We start from the raw sequence: 15,811 nt of genomic DNA on the forward strand, positions 1-15,811 counted from the left end.
ACAGGTAAGGCCTCATTAGAGAAGGGGACCTCATGACTCATACAGTGACTCTTGACTATCCTCCGTTCAAGATGACTGAAATGAAGGGTTCCCATGAGGCAAGACACAGTGATAACAAACAGCAAGAACCTTCTTTAAAGAAGCAACAAAGTGAACTGGACTCCTTGGCAGGCTTTGAATAAACACTCACAAACTTTTTATTGATAATAACCAGTCAGATAAATTAAGGATTTATACAATTTTGTAACATGCAGAGAATAGCATCTATAAAGAAAACAGAGATTGGAACTGAGGGAAGTTGGGGGGGGGGGGAGGGGAGGGTGGGTTGTTTTATGGGGGGAGGGGGGAAATGGGGGGAATTAAGGATGATATATTTTAAGATAATAAGTTTTGTTTAAATTCCTAATATTTTTTTTAAAAAAAACAAACAGCAAGAATCTTTATTGAACTAACAGAACTGGACAAAAGGGGCAAAGCAGCTGCTTTATACATTTCTGGGCCACTCCCACTCCCAACGTGATTAGCTGTCTAAACCTCCAAGCTGCAAATCATGACTCAGAGTTTAAAGGCCAATGACAGAGGCCCCAATCCTGAAATGTTCTGTGATTGGATATCATGTATCAAATCAGAACACGGGCTCAGAATCCTTAGTCAAGGCCAGGCTCCCTCAACCTCGGCCCTCCAGATGTTTTGAGACTACAATTCCCATCATCCCTGACCACTGGGCCCGCTAGCTAGGGATCATGGGAGTTGTAGGCCAAAAACATCTGGAGGGCCGAGGTTGAGGAAGCTTGGTCTAGACTCACGTTCAGGCAAACACAGACCACTGATTACATAACAATGGCTATGACATGCTATGACATTTAAAGTGATGGCCATGTTCTCCCTAAGCTGTAAAAGGCAGCACGCCTCTGAATACCAGTTGCACCTAGCTCCTGCTTGTGGGTTCCCTTTAGGTATTTGTCTGGCCACTGTGAGAACAGGATGGACCTTTGGCCTGATCTACCTGGGCTCTTTTTTTGTTATTGCATGTTGAGCCAATTGGTAGGAGCAGGAGCAAGATAGCAGCTGCTTACCTGTCAGGGACTGGACAGAGGAGGAATGATGGGGATTGCCCTCCCTTCTCCTGAAACTTCCTGAGAACAGGAGGACAGTATAGATTTAGAACAGTGGTTTGCAGAAGGGCATAGTTCAGCAGCTGCAGAGGGGAAAAGCTGGGAAATATTGGAAGAAGAACAGCAGGAAGAAGAAGCACCAGGGAAGAGACAGCTGACAGACTCAGTCTCTTTGGAAATCATTCCTGACCCCCCTTCCCAGGACCAGTCGTGCATTGAGAGTAGTGGAACAGAAGGCTCAGAGGCAGAAAGCTCAGATTAGCTGACACAGGGGTGACGTAGAATAGGAGAGACGGAGTGGGTGGGACTTTACTCAGAGCAACGCCATTATCTAGGGAAGACTGCATTCCTTTGTCTCTCTCTGTGAATGTTGAATAAATTACTCGGTAAGAAATTCTTTTTGTTTATCTGCTTCTTGGCTGCCACCATCGGAGGGAGCAGGTTCCCTGAAGCCTGACATTATCCCAGCCTCGATGTCCATGCATTGAGTAGAACACGGGCAGTGCAGGGTATGCAATGTCCAGCTCAATGCATGGACATCAGGCAGGGGAAGAAAGTTAGCAGAAATGGAAGGGTGGAGCCAGAAGGTGCAGCCCCCCTGCACATGTTTCCTATATGCACAGAGCATTGCGTGGACAGGCGGTGTCCCCAGATCCCGCGCGGTCCCCCCGTCATGTGAAATAACGACTCAAGACAACGTGCTATGGGATTAAATTGGCCACAACTTTATTAAATTTCAAATGTGGGTAGACCTTGGCTCAGGCATTGGGCGTTCTCCCTCCCCAGTCCCCAGCCGGGGACCTAGGGAGCATCAGGGTTATCCAGTGTGTGTGTGGGGGGATGGGCCGGCTCTGGAGAACATATGTTCAAGCAGAGATAGCCGCCCCCGTAACGCCGCCGCCGCAGGGGAGAGCAATGACGACCTTTCGGCGTACGGTCAAAGCCTCCCTTCAGAAATCCCCTTTAATGGGGAACCCTGGTATCGCCGCCGCAAAGAGGAAGATGGACAAAAGGATTCCGCCCAAGACCTAATACCGCCAAAGTTGTGACGTTTTGCTACGGGAAAGGCGAAACCTGCCAATGCAGGGAAATTCCTTTCTGGCCTTTTAACAGCGACCTTAACGTAGCAGCACCCGCATACCTGTGAAGAAAAGTTACCTGTAAAACCTGTGAGGAAAATTAACCTGCAAAATAAGACATTGACTGAGGGTGGGTAGGGTGGGAGAAGCTCTGGAGCCAAGTGAGACTTCCCAGGTAAGATCCTCCCTCCTTTGTGTGGGCAGGTAATCCCTCCCCTACCTGGCCTGGTCTCCTTGGCAACTCTTCCCCCAGGTGGGATTGGACAACTGACTGAGGTAGGCGGAGACCTCCAGGTATCCCACCTGAGGGAAGGCAAAGCCAAGCCTATGCTGTTGGAGCCGCTCCAGATCTAGGGGCTGCACGCGTACACGCAAAGGGCGCCCCCCGTTTTAACCGGGGAGCGGTCATTGTGCATGGGACAAGACGTGGACTGGATTCCATCACATGATCGTAATGTGCTCGCTGCACATTGATTGGTGTTTTCACTACATGGGTATTCCAGGGGCATCACTGGGGGAGCCAGAGCAACATTGCGATCTGTGGGCGGTGGCAGAATTACCAAGGACACCTTGTGGGTGTTGTTTTCGGTGTTGGTTTGTCACCTCTTATTATCGCTTTGTTGTTTTGCTGTGTGGATCGTACAGGATTGTGAGGCCTCATAACTCAGGCATAGCAGCAACCATTGGACCCACCTGTGGCGGATCTCCCATCTTTTGGGGGGGGGTGTTTTTTGAATTAGAACCGAATTCATTTCAAATGAGGAAACTGTGAATAAATGCATGGCCTTTTTATTTATGCCAGAAAAACAGTCCGTCTGCCAGACGTGGCTGTACAGTGGAGATTTGACTGTGATAAGCAATGGGTTGGGATTTAGAGCAGTGTATCGCTGCCAAAACCAAGATGTCATCCATTTGAGAGACAGATAACGTCAGCCTGAGGCCCGGGACTTTTTGGAAGCTGTGGCTGTGCAGATTGTTTCTTCAAGAATGCTTGTGTTTAGCTTTGCGATTTGAAAACTAAAAACTGTGGAGAAAGACAGAGAGAGACTGAAAAGGAGAGAGGACATTTTTGCCTGAGATGGCTCCTTCCGGAATCCTCGTAAGGCTGGTTCCGTGACAATATAATTAAGGAATAAGACATGACAGCCATTCATTTCTGGGTTATTACCGCATGCCTAAGGTGGCATTATAGGCACAAGACTGAGGGGAGAGTGGCTTTAATCACCCAGTAAGTGGAATAATAATCCCTTTGAAATGTGCTGTCTAGAGTGCCTTGTTGAGATGGAATTTAGAAGCAATATTAAGGGAAACAGACAGACTGGTAAATTTAGTGCGCATTAAATACTGACAAGGCTGGGCATCCCTGACAGACATTGAGAGTGGCCCATTTGGGTCAAGTTTCCATAATTAAAAATGCCCCCCAAGGTTGATTTAAAGAAAATGAAGCAAAATCCCATTCCCACTTTTTTTTTTAGCCTTTAATTGAATTCCTTTGAATGCTATTACTTACTGCCTAGAGATCTTATCTACTGCTGACATTTAAAAGGGTTAATATCAACCAGTATTACAGTATTACCCTATACTGCTGGATGCAGGAATGCTACTGAATACTCAGATCTTGCTTGTGGGCTTCCCATAAACATCTGGTTGGCCGCTCTGGGAACAGGATACTGGGCTGGTCGATCCAGCAGGCTCTCCTTATATTTTTAAGAATGAAAGTTACAGTCAGGGATCGAAGCTCCTGCAGCCAATCAGAAGCTGCGGAAGACCCGTCGGACGTGCAGCTTCCAAAAATAGTTTGTAAACTGGAACAGTCACTTCTGGGTTTGCAGTGCTCAGGAACCAAAACATTCAAGAACTAAGCTGTTCGAAAACCAAGGCGCAACTAAAATCCTTTGCTTATTGGGGCTGCCCCACATTTTCTTCAAAAAATTGCTTTGCACGGGTAACTACCACAGAGTTATCAAAATTTCAAAAGCAGGGGGTCGGTGGCTTGGCTTTTGAAAAATAGAGGGTCCTCAGTAGTTAGCTAATTGGGAGCCGCTGCTCTAGACTATTTGTGTCAACCTCCATCAGTGCCTCTTAAAATGAAGAAGTGTGCAGGCGGATGCTTTTGTGGTCTTCATCCCTCTCTCTTAACCACCAGAACTGGGAATTCAAAAAAACAATCTTTAGGACCAACAGGACTTAGATACTGCCAGAACGCCGAATCGCTTCAGTAAAATATTCGGTAACTGCTAGTAAAATATTTTTGTTGGTATTCTAAGGAGGGCATAAAATTAAATTGTTTTTCTTATGAAATGGTTTATGAGGAGGAATAACTCCAAACACAATGATTCTCTGGATTTTCTTTTACTGCTTCATATAGTTTTGTGCTGTAGGCTGCATCCGGAATCAGATTTTTGGCAAGGTTTTTCCTATGTACTAGAAACAGTCCTTTGTGTGGTTCTTTGTATGGTTTTTCTCTTGTTTTATTCCAATTTATAACCACTGTGGCCCACATCTCCATGACTTTTTGAACCCATGTTTTCCTGGTTTTGGTGCTAACTTGAGGGTCGCTGCTTTGCACCCCCTCCCCCGCCCTTTTCAAATGGAATATTTTCTGTTTGGGGTTTCAGTCTTGCTCACTCTTTAAGAAGCACCCCAATAATAGGTCTGCATTTGTAAGTGAGCAGGCCTACTGTACGTAAATGGCTCCACCCAGATTAGTGCGCAGATTGGAATGCAATTATCTTTCAGATTTATCGCTTCTCTGAATTTTGCTATTGCACACATGACGTCCTGCTTGTGGACTTCCAATAGGCATCTGGGTGGCAACTGTGAGAATGGGATTCAGAACAAGATTAGCCTTTGGCCTGATCCTGCATGGCTTTTCTTATAGGCTTCTGTTAACAAGGTCATGTTCTCTGGTCTCAGTCTTTGGCCTCCACCCACACCTCTGGCATAATAAAGAACAACAATTATAAAAGACACCGGATTTTAGCAAGACTATGGGACATGCACCAGTTGGAAAAAGGTGGACAGTGGTACCTCAGGTTAAGAACTTAATTCATTCTGGAGGTCTGTTCTTAACCTGCAACTGTTCTTAACCTGAGGTACCACTTTAGCTAATGGGGCCTCCTGCTGCCACCGCCACATGATTTCTGTTCTCATCCTGAAGCAAAGTTCTTAACCTGAGGTACTATTTCTGGGTTAGCAGAGTCTGTAACCTGAAGCATCTGTAACCTGAAGCATCTGAGGTACCACTGTATGTCCACTTTGAAATTTTTGCAGGCATGAACAGCACTGAAACTAGGATCACACATAACGTCCCAGATAACATAACAAGTACAAATCATGATTTATGTTAAATAAAAAGAGCACCTGAAGGGGCCCTCACACTGTGTCTGTTGAACACAGAAGACCAATGCAAGGTCGTATGAGGAAATTTCTGTTGTCTCATCCATCTCCCCCCCTTTCTTCATTGTTGTCTCCCCCTCCCAAAAAGCAACAACAGAGGACATACATGTTGCCTACACAAATAAAATAAAAACTTTACCTCTACTCCGTGACAGAAGAGTTTAAGAAACAAAATCCCGCTAGAATTCCCCAAAGGGGAAGATAGTTCATTTTTAGGGGGGAAGTCATTGTTGTGGTAGTAAGAGGATCTGTCTTATACTACCACAACAATACCTTTCACTCCTTAAATGGAATGAATCTGTTGTTGTCTCCTAGTATTATTTGTCCTCATACTGGAGGCTGGAGAAGGGGGTTTCCTTCTTTTCTCTTTTCTCTGTAAAGTTGTTGGGACTGCTATACTCCAAAACTCAAATGGATATCCCTGTACAGGTGACATTTGCCAAAGCAAATAGACTCTGCAGCAAATATATGGCACAGGAGAATTCTGTGTGAATATTAGGCAAGCTGCAGATTATATATTCTTATTAGGAATTGGAAAATTTTTTGCCCGTGTTATTTTTATGTATTTTTATCCATAATTCTGTTCTGCTTCATTATTAATCCGCAAATTAAAAAGCAAACAACTTCCTCTCTACAAACATATTTAAATGCATATTTTCTCTCAAAATATTATTCAAATGCCTGTTTTGTGATGTTTTAATCTTCAAAGAGCCACGCTCACACATTTGGAGGAGTGTGAAATAGAGTGGCTAGCTAATTTCCAATCTGCACGCTAGGCTGAGAGTTGCAGATTATATTGGGTTTTGCAAAAACTGAATTCCTCAAGCGCTCTTGGTTCTTATAGGAGTCCGTTTAACTGTAGGTGTTGCAGACAGCCTGTAAGTCACCTACAAAATACTTATTGTGTGTGAGAGAGAAAGAGAGGGAGGGAGGGAGAAATTAGCATGTCACCGTGGCAAGAGTTCCATTTATTAATGAAGATAAAGTTCCTGAGAGAAAAGCGAAGTGAGTTGTGCTGGGTCTGCGCTTATGAAAATTCTGCAGCCTGGAGATTAAAAGGTTTTAGGAGGAAATAATACTTTTCTTGTCACTGGTCTTCAGTGGCAGAATGAGCGCAACAGCTGGAAGGCATATGCACAGTGTTTACTAGAGCGATTCTTACACTTTCAGACAGAAGGAAATCCTGTGCGGGATTCGAAAGTGCAGAGAGCTGTCACCAGGGAATAGGCTGTCTGTGTGTCTCTATGAAATGAAAGCTGTGCGGACCACAGACTCTGCAGTGGGCACTTCCTGCCCCACTTTCTGTAGCAGATCAAGATTCCTTTCTCTCTCCCTCTCTGCCCCCCCCCAACCTTTTGGGAAGGGAGGGGTTTGAATTTCAAATCTAGTGATAATATCTGCAAAGATGCTGTGGAGGTTCAGGATTTACTTTGTATCAGGCTTCAAATAAAGAAGAATCCAACAACTCATATTAATCTTGCGCTTTTTGGCAGAGGGCAATTCTGGAACGTTTGCCATCTCTTGGGTCACATAGATTGATCTTTACAGGCTAATAAGACATTTGATATCGCTTGGGGCTGAGGGGCTGGGGAGACAGCGTCGATGTCTAACTACCACATACTTTGATCAAGGAGAAGCCCAGCATAGAAAACGGCAAATTGCGGCAACGTCATGGATTGACCTCTTTACGGGAATGTTTGCCATTCATATCTGATCATTAATAAAGAACACGCTCGTTATCCAAACCTGTGTTAAATACACAAACAAAGTCAAGATTTTGTTGTTGTTGCTTTAGAAAGATACATGCGAGAGATTTCAAATTTAATCACTGTCAGTCTGGTTGTAGCCAAAATAGATTCCATGGGAAGCAAAAGTGTGGGCTTCGGGGGGACTCCTGAAAATATCTCTGCTTTCTGATTTTTTATTTTTTTTGGCCTATTATATTTCTGATCTTTTCTAGAATGGAGAGCAAATCTTCATATTTACAATGCGGCTCTTGAAATGGGGATGTGGTGGATTGTTACCACTGTCAGGAAAAAGGGAGTGGGGAGAAGGAGAGCTTATCTGAATAACTTAAAATTCAAACAAATAAATCGTGTCCCTGATTGCATTGGTGAATATAGTGCAGCTATTAAGTTTTATATTGGTTTCATATTTCCTAATGGCACAATCATGTCTTTTTCAAAGGCAGAAGGTGAAACAATTTAGCTACCTGTTAACTAGAAATAGGCGAGTTCCCTTTTGTTCCCCTCGGAATTGGATCAGTACTATTTGAGAGTTGTCTTGCTGAGCATTTTGAGGGAAAGTGCACAATTTCTCTCTCGGCTTGCAATGTTGATGCATGCGCACCAAGGGTTCGTCTTGCAGCGAATGCAGGTCCTGGCCTTTAGTGACTGACTGCTGGCAACGGCCTAGGATGAGTCACAGGGACCTCTTGATAGCAGCCAGTTTTTCTTTAGTATGAGACTAGGCCTGGAGGAGCAGGGCAGAATGCAGGGGGAGCAGGAAGATGGAGTGAATTATGGAGTCTGGTGTGTTTATGCCTGGTGTGTTTGTGTGTGTGAATCTGCTGACCTCTGAATGCACAGAATCCCATTCAACATTCTGAGTCGGAGAAGAATTTCCAGTGGAAATGGTGCACCCAATATACCCATGCACTATGAGCTGGACAGATCCGTGTGCCAAAGGAGGACAGCACAGAATTTGGAATCGTTGCTGTGTGTACGAATAAGGCAACTTTAGTGGTTAGTGGTCCGTATAGTTAAAGCTATGGAAGTGAGAACTGGACCATAAAGAAGGCTGATTGCCGAAGAATTGATGCTTTTGAATTATGGTGCTGGAGGAGACTCTGGAGAGTCCCATGGACTGCAAGAAGATCAAACCTATCCATTCTTAAGGAAATCAGCCCTGAGTGCTCACTGGAAGGACAGATCCTGAAGCTGAGGCTCCAATACTTTGGCCACCTCATGAGAAGAGAAGACTCCCTGGAAAAGACTCTGATGCTGGGAAAGATGGAGGGCACAAGGAGAAGGGGACGACAGAGGACGAGATGAGTGGACAGTGTTCTCGAAGCTACCAGCATGAGTTTGACCAAACGGTGGGAGGCAGTGGAAGACAGGAGTGCCTGGCATGCTCTGGTCCATGGGGTCATGAAGAGTCGGACACGACTAAATGACTAAACAACAACAGTGGTTTTAGAATGTTAGCCTTCTCTAATTCACAGCATTGTTGTGAGGATGAAATGGGGGGGAGGAGAACTATGAATATCACTTTGAGCTCCTTGCAAGATAACGGTGGTATATAGAGGTAATAAAAAATAAATGGAACTTTGCATTAATGGTAAACACATTTGGCCAAGAGCAGAGATCGTGAACCTCTGACACACCTGACATTGTTGGACTACAACAACCATCAGACCAGCCAGCGTGTCCAATGGTTGGGGAAGCTACAATTCCCAGAGTGGCTTAGCAATCGATCGCTCTTCCCAGGGAACTCTGGGAACTGTAATCCTGGGAGGAGAACTGGGGTTTCCTAACGACTTTCAGTGCTCTTAACAAACTACAGCTCCCAGAATCTTTTGGAGCAAGCAATGACAGTTTAAAATGGTATCACAGTGCTTTAAATGCATGGTGTAAATGTTGCCGAACTTAGCAGCAAGTTCAGACTTAGCTCTACTTCCTGGCCTAGCCTGGCCCAGGAGGGCAACATATTTTTTAAAAATCCAGTATTGGTAGTAACCCTACCCACCCATTTCTTGGGACAAAACTCCCAGTGGCTTCCATGGGCAAAACAGGGAAATGATTCGGGTGAATTTCCTCTGTTGCCAAATGTTCAGTTCTTCCAGGGCTGCACTTCTGTTGTTTTTGTTTGTGTACCAAGCCTGTCATTCAGAGGGGAACATTTTCCATTGAAAATATATTCTGGGCTGTCTGTGTTTGTCCTCCCCCCCCAAAAAAAAAACCCTTCTCTAAAGAGACATGCCTGTTCTTACTATTTCATGGTTTCATAATCAGATAAGGCCCGTTTTGTGTTAGGCTTTAAGTTAAATATGCTAGACTCCAGCCCAACAAAAACATAATCCAACCTGTGGGTTGCCAAGTATCCTAGGCTTTTAAAATATATTCAGGCGGCATGATGATATTAATAGGGAAGTAAGTATCTCGTTTCAGGCTACAAAGCAAATCATGAAGCGGAAGAGGAGAAGTGCCAACCTCTGAATAAATGTAAGACAAGCGGCATTTGTATATACAAGAAAGATAAATATTACCTGGATTAGTGCGACGTGCCTTGAGCAAAGTATGATGGTCTGTATCTGGGACTATTAAACAATGCTCCTGTACTTGTCCTGTTGGGATTACTGAGAGCTGGAGAGAAGCCTTGCCGTCTATCTACCTACAGCCATTTGTGGACCAGGATAGCCTGGCCACTGTTGTCCATGCTTAGGACCACAATACCTCAAGGACCACCTCTCCCCGTATAAACCATCCCAGACTCTACGCTCATCATCTGAGGCCCTTCTTTTTTTGCCTCCTCCATGAGAGGTCTGGAGGGTGGCAACAGGAGAGTAGGCCTTTTCTGTAGTGGGAGGTTGGCCTGGGGCCTTCAATATATATATTTTAGGTGCCAGTCAAAAACGCTTCTCTTCAACCAGAGCTTTGGCTGAGTAATATACTACAACTTTTTAAATTCATACAGGGCGTACTGTTTAGTTGTTCTGGTTTAAGTATTTACTGTGTTTTATCTTGTATTTTATTCTGTGAACCACCCTGAGGTCTTTTGATGAAGGGCGGTATATAAATTTAATCAGTCATCATCATCCCTGGCATCTCCAGGCAGGGCTTCCTGAAACCCTGGAAAGCTGTTAGATGGACCAAAGGTCTGACTCATAGGTAGCTTCCACAACAGAAACAAATAAATAAGCAAACCCTACTGCCTGGTTAATTTGGGGTTTGTTTGTTTTTAATGACCATCCTAAAGGTAAAGGTACCCCTGCCCGTACGGGCCAGTCTTGACAGACTCTGGGGTTGTGCGCCCATCTCACTTAAGAGGCCAGGGGCCAGCGCTGTCCGGAGACACTTCCGGGTCACGTGGCCAGCGTGACATCGCTGCTCTGGCGAGCCAGAGCCGCACACGGAAACGCCGTTTACCTTCCCGCTGGTAAGCGGTCCCTATTTATCTACTTGCACCCGGCGGTGCTTTCGAACTGCTAGGTTGGCAGGCGCTGGGACCGAGCAGCGAGAGCGCACCCCGCCGCAGGGATTCGAACCGCCGACCTTTCGATCGGCAAGTCCTAGGCGCTGAGGCTTTAACCCACAGCGCCACCTGCGTCCCTAATGACCATCCTAACTGATTGTATTATGAAACCAACCTTGTATTACCCAACCTTTTCCCCTGCAGATGCTGTTGGACTCAGCTCCCATCAGCAGCAGCTGACACAGCCAGTGGTTGGGAATGATGGGGAGCTGTCATCTAACAACATCTGGAGGGTGGCAGGTTGGGGGTGGCTGTATTCAACGTTAAACTCTCCATAGACATACGCGCGCATGCACACACATTCTGCCTTGGTCAGACCACAACTGGAATACTGTGTCCAGTTCTAGGTACCACAATTGAAGAAGGATGTTGACAAGCTGGAACGTGTGCAGAGGAGGGCGACCAAGATGATCAAGGGTCTGGAAACCAGGCCTTATGAGGAACGGTTGAAGGAGTTGGGTGTGTTTAGCCTGCAAAAGAGGAGACTGAGAGGAGATATGATAGCCAACTTCAAATATCTTAAGGGCTGTGTCACATGGAAGATGGAGCAAGCTTGTTTCCTCCTGCTCCGAAAGGTAGGACCCAAACCAATAGCTTCAAGTTTCAAGAAAGGAGATTCCGACTAAACATCGGGAATAACTTTCTGACAGTAAGAGCTGTTTGACAGTGGAACGGTCTCCCTCTGGAGGTTGTGGACTCTCCTTCCTTGGAGGTTTTTAAGCAGACATTGGATTACTATCTATCATGGATGCTTTAACTGAGACCCCTGCATTGCAGTGGGGTTGCATTAGAGGATCCTCAAGCCCCTTCCAACTCTACAATTCTATGAATCTATATAGTGACTGCCATAATGACGAGCATTAACGGCTGAGTGGTACTGATGACTCTGTGACTTATAAGGTGGCTCTTTAAGCCCTGGCAGTTAGGAAGGAAGATTAGGAAGAAAGAACTGGATGTTCTAGTGGTCAGTTGCAAAGGGGACGCTGAGATCTAATTTGCACATTTTATTTGAGAATTACTTTTTTATTCTGTGCAGTAAGAAATTTTGGTGGATTTGACCATGGTTTTACTGCATATGTAGCGACTGCTGTCCCCCCCCCCTCCTCTTCTTCTTTCCTTTGGCTAGTGCAATGAAATTATTATAAAAATACTGCCATAATGATGGGTATTAATTGTAGGAAAGCCTCTCCACTGACTCACAAATATGGGCATCATTATCCTAACTTTAGACCAAGGAGGGAGGCTCATTTTACCTGGGGTGCGCTGTCTGTGGTGCCTTTTCCATTGATCTGTTGGGCCCGGTGCCTGGGAAAAGAATGAGCTTTTGCCAGCCAATTCATCTTCCTTCGGTCTTAGCTGTCTTTGGACAGCTTCCAGCTATTTATTTCTTGACTTTGGGAGAGGGTTGCCGCTGCAAGCCTTGAGAAACTCTTGCTTGAAATGAAATCACATCCCTATCATCCCTGCTGTGTGTCCCCGTGTGACGGCAATGGCCGTAGCAAACAGCCAGCGAAGGGACTTACTTTAATGCACTCCACTTCTGGAGGTTTGTGCAAACATTGCTTTCGACGTCCTGCCATCCATGTAATAGTTTCTTTGCATCAGCAAATGCTACAAATCCCAGTGCTCTTTCTGTGGCATCACTATTCATGAGTGAAGGAAATTCACATACCTTGGCAGTTTTAATAATATCATAGTACATTGTGAATCAAACAGTTTTTGATTTAATGTGTAATTGTGCTAAGGACAGAACAGCCCTGGGGGAAGCAGGCAGAGTGGGAAGTTTCCACTGAACAGAATTCAGCGCTGCCCTAGTACTTTTTAATGTAATGTATTTAATAATAATAATAATAATAATAATAATAATAATAATAATAATAATACAACTAAAATTAAATTTTAAGAAAACAATAATAATGGTATACAAATAGCATAAAGGGGAACCCCAAAGCTGATGAGGGCTATGATGGGAGAGAAAAATAAACATTTATTACGATTTAATAGTGTGTCAACATTACTTTCACACAGGCAACAAGCATGTCTGTGGCACTGAAACGGCCATGGTCTTCCTGATTGACATTTGTCGGGTGAGAGAGATGGAGAAGAGCCTTGCTCATTCCCCTTGATCTCTCAGCTGCTTTCTATAGCTTTGACCACAGTATTCTTCTGAAAATGTTCTGGGAATTGGGAGTTGCGGGGGAGTGTTACTTCAGTAGTTCCACCTCCCGAGCCATTTCTAGAAAACACTGTATTTACTTGAATGTAATGCACACATTTTTTGGCCAAATTACCTCACGAAAATTAGGGTGCGCATTAGATTTGATGGCCTGTTTACATTCACCAGCAAATCCTTTTTTGGTTTCAAGGTTTTGAAAAATTAGATTCACAAATCACGCATCAGATTTGCGTGAATACGGTAGTTATGGGATGCCGCTATTTGGAACAGCTCCCAAGTCAGATTCGCTTTCATAATCTGATTAATAAATCAGAATTATTTAATTCAAATGAAATAGCAAGCCTTATATATTTATAGTGTAATCCTTAGAGCATTTGCCTAGGACGGCAACCTTAACAATACAATCCCATGCATGTCTACTCAGACGTAAGTCCCATTGATTTCAATGAAACTTACTCCCATGTAAGTGAGAATAGGACTGAAGCATAATGGAATTTCCACAAGGTTATGTAGGAATGATTAAGTGGTTTAAAGAAGGCTTCCTTCAAATTCCCACATACAGTGGGAATCTAGATATGCGTATATTAAGACAAGCGATTCTCCACATTCATTTTGAGATGGCATAACCCCTTCTATTAGAAACAGAATATTCTGATCAGCTCTTTCATCTTCTCTTTCTTTTGTAACAAATTGACACAGTATTTCATATATATATTTCACATTGCAGTAATCAAAAGCATAGAGCCTCACATAGTTTCTTATTAAACTATGTCTAGTAAAAACAAATACATTTTGAGATAAGGCTCTTACTCAGTTTCATAGTCGCTTATGCTGACTTTCTGCAAGTAGCAAGAAAATAAAGCCTCAAATCAAAACAAAAATTCACCACCCTGTTAATAAAATAAAGAGAGATTTAAACATCCTGGGAAAACAGTTCCCCAGCCGTATCTGGTGAGGATGCAAAAGTCTTGCAATGCAGAAAAGAAATGATTCTATAAACGTAGGAAGTTTAATAAATGGCATTGTGTTCAACCTGTAATTGTCATTATAATTTATAGTTGTTGCTGTTCACTTCAAAAGTCTGTCTTCTGGCATGAAAAGCAGAGATTTTTTATTAAAAAGCAAGTCACACAGATACAAAACTGAAGAGGAAATATTTTATAACACTTGCCATTCCAACCATTTTTTAACGATAGAAGCAGGAGGGTAGCTTCTATTTGGAACGGGCTCTCTGAAGCTCTGTTTTTTGTCTTAAACACTAAAGAATTAAAATTATCAGGTCACTTAAACTATTCTAGATACTTTAGTCATGAGAATAAATCTAGTTTTATTTTATTTTTTGTTCACTCTCTCAGTTTTCCACGGACCTACTAACACTCTTTCCATTAATGCGTGGTTTTTTAAAAATGCAGTTCATTTGTACTCGGGAATAATTTGTGATCTATAGCACCAGATGTGAGTTTAAAAAAAACACAAAACACCAAAAAAGCTATTTCATATGTTCTGAGGTTTTCCTGTAGAGAATTTCTTAAACCTCAGATATGGAACATCAAATCAGACTAAAAGGCCCAGTATCGGGTGTATGAGAGATGTTTTTGACACAATAGGGTCAGAAAAGTTAAAGACACATTGTTTGATAGCAATTTTGGCAGAAATGCTGAAACGCAAGGTGGGGACTTCAAATCTTATGACATTCAAGGGAAACTGGAAGACGTTGCCTTTGTGAAATATGACTTGATGTCACGTATATGAGTTAGTACCTTTTACATGACTGATAATGAATCTCAGCGTTTAACTGAAAATTGGAGAGAGTTCCCCAGTCCAAATAGAAGCTATATTTTGAACTGTAGCATGTTATATATGTACGTATCCCTTGAGTGGGCTATTTATTAATTTATTTTAAAAAGTGTTCCATTTCCTGACAGGTCACATAACCTCTCTGTAATTTTAATGATTCTTTATAGTATGTTCTACTATACATCATGGAATAAAGGTAAAGGTACCACTGACCGTTAGGTCCAGTCGCAGACGACTCTGGGGTTGTGGCATTCATCTCGCTCTATAGGCCGAGAGAGCCGGTGTTTGTCCACAGACAGTTTTTCTGGGTCATGTGGCCAGCATGACTAAGCCGCTTCTGGAAAAACCACAGCAGAGAGGTACCTATTTATCTACTTGCACTTTGACATGCTTTCGAACTGCTAGGTGGGCAGGAGCTGAGACCGAACAATGGGAGCTCACCCCTTCGCAGGGATTCGAACCGCCGACCTTTGGATCGGCAAGCCCTAGGCTCTGTGGTTTAGACCACAGAGCCACCCGTGTCCCTATGCCCAGATAAAATGGGGGGGGGGGAGTGCAGAGATGTTAAGATCAAAAGTTAGAACTGGGCCAGATGATGCAAGGGATTGCGGAGGACAACCTTCACCAGATGCTTTGAGACTACAATTCCCATCATCCCTGACCATTGGTCCTGCTAGCTAGGGATCATGGGAACTGTAGGCCAAAAACATCTGGAAGGCCAAGTTTGAGGAAGCCTGAGCTAACAGGATGTGCTCTTGGCCTGGCCTTCTTCTCTTCTGCTGTTCCCTCAAGAGTTACACCTTACTAAGTAGTCCCTGAGAACGTAGAGATTAGGCTGGACTCCCTCACGCCATTGGTGGTCTCTTATAGGGACACATGTTGAACTCATTCAGGGATGCAAGTGGGGATGTAGATAAATGGCAGGGGCATTCCAGTATATAACATGACCTTTTTAGGGATCATCACCTGAGCTTCTGTAGGGAGAAGAAGGG

Source organism: Podarcis melisellensis, assembly GCF_964234715.1.
Source record: "Podarcis melisellensis genome assembly, chromosome: 3".
In the NCBI taxonomy this organism is placed as follows: domain Eukaryota; kingdom Metazoa; phylum Chordata; class Lepidosauria; order Squamata; family Lacertidae; genus Podarcis; species Podarcis melisellensis.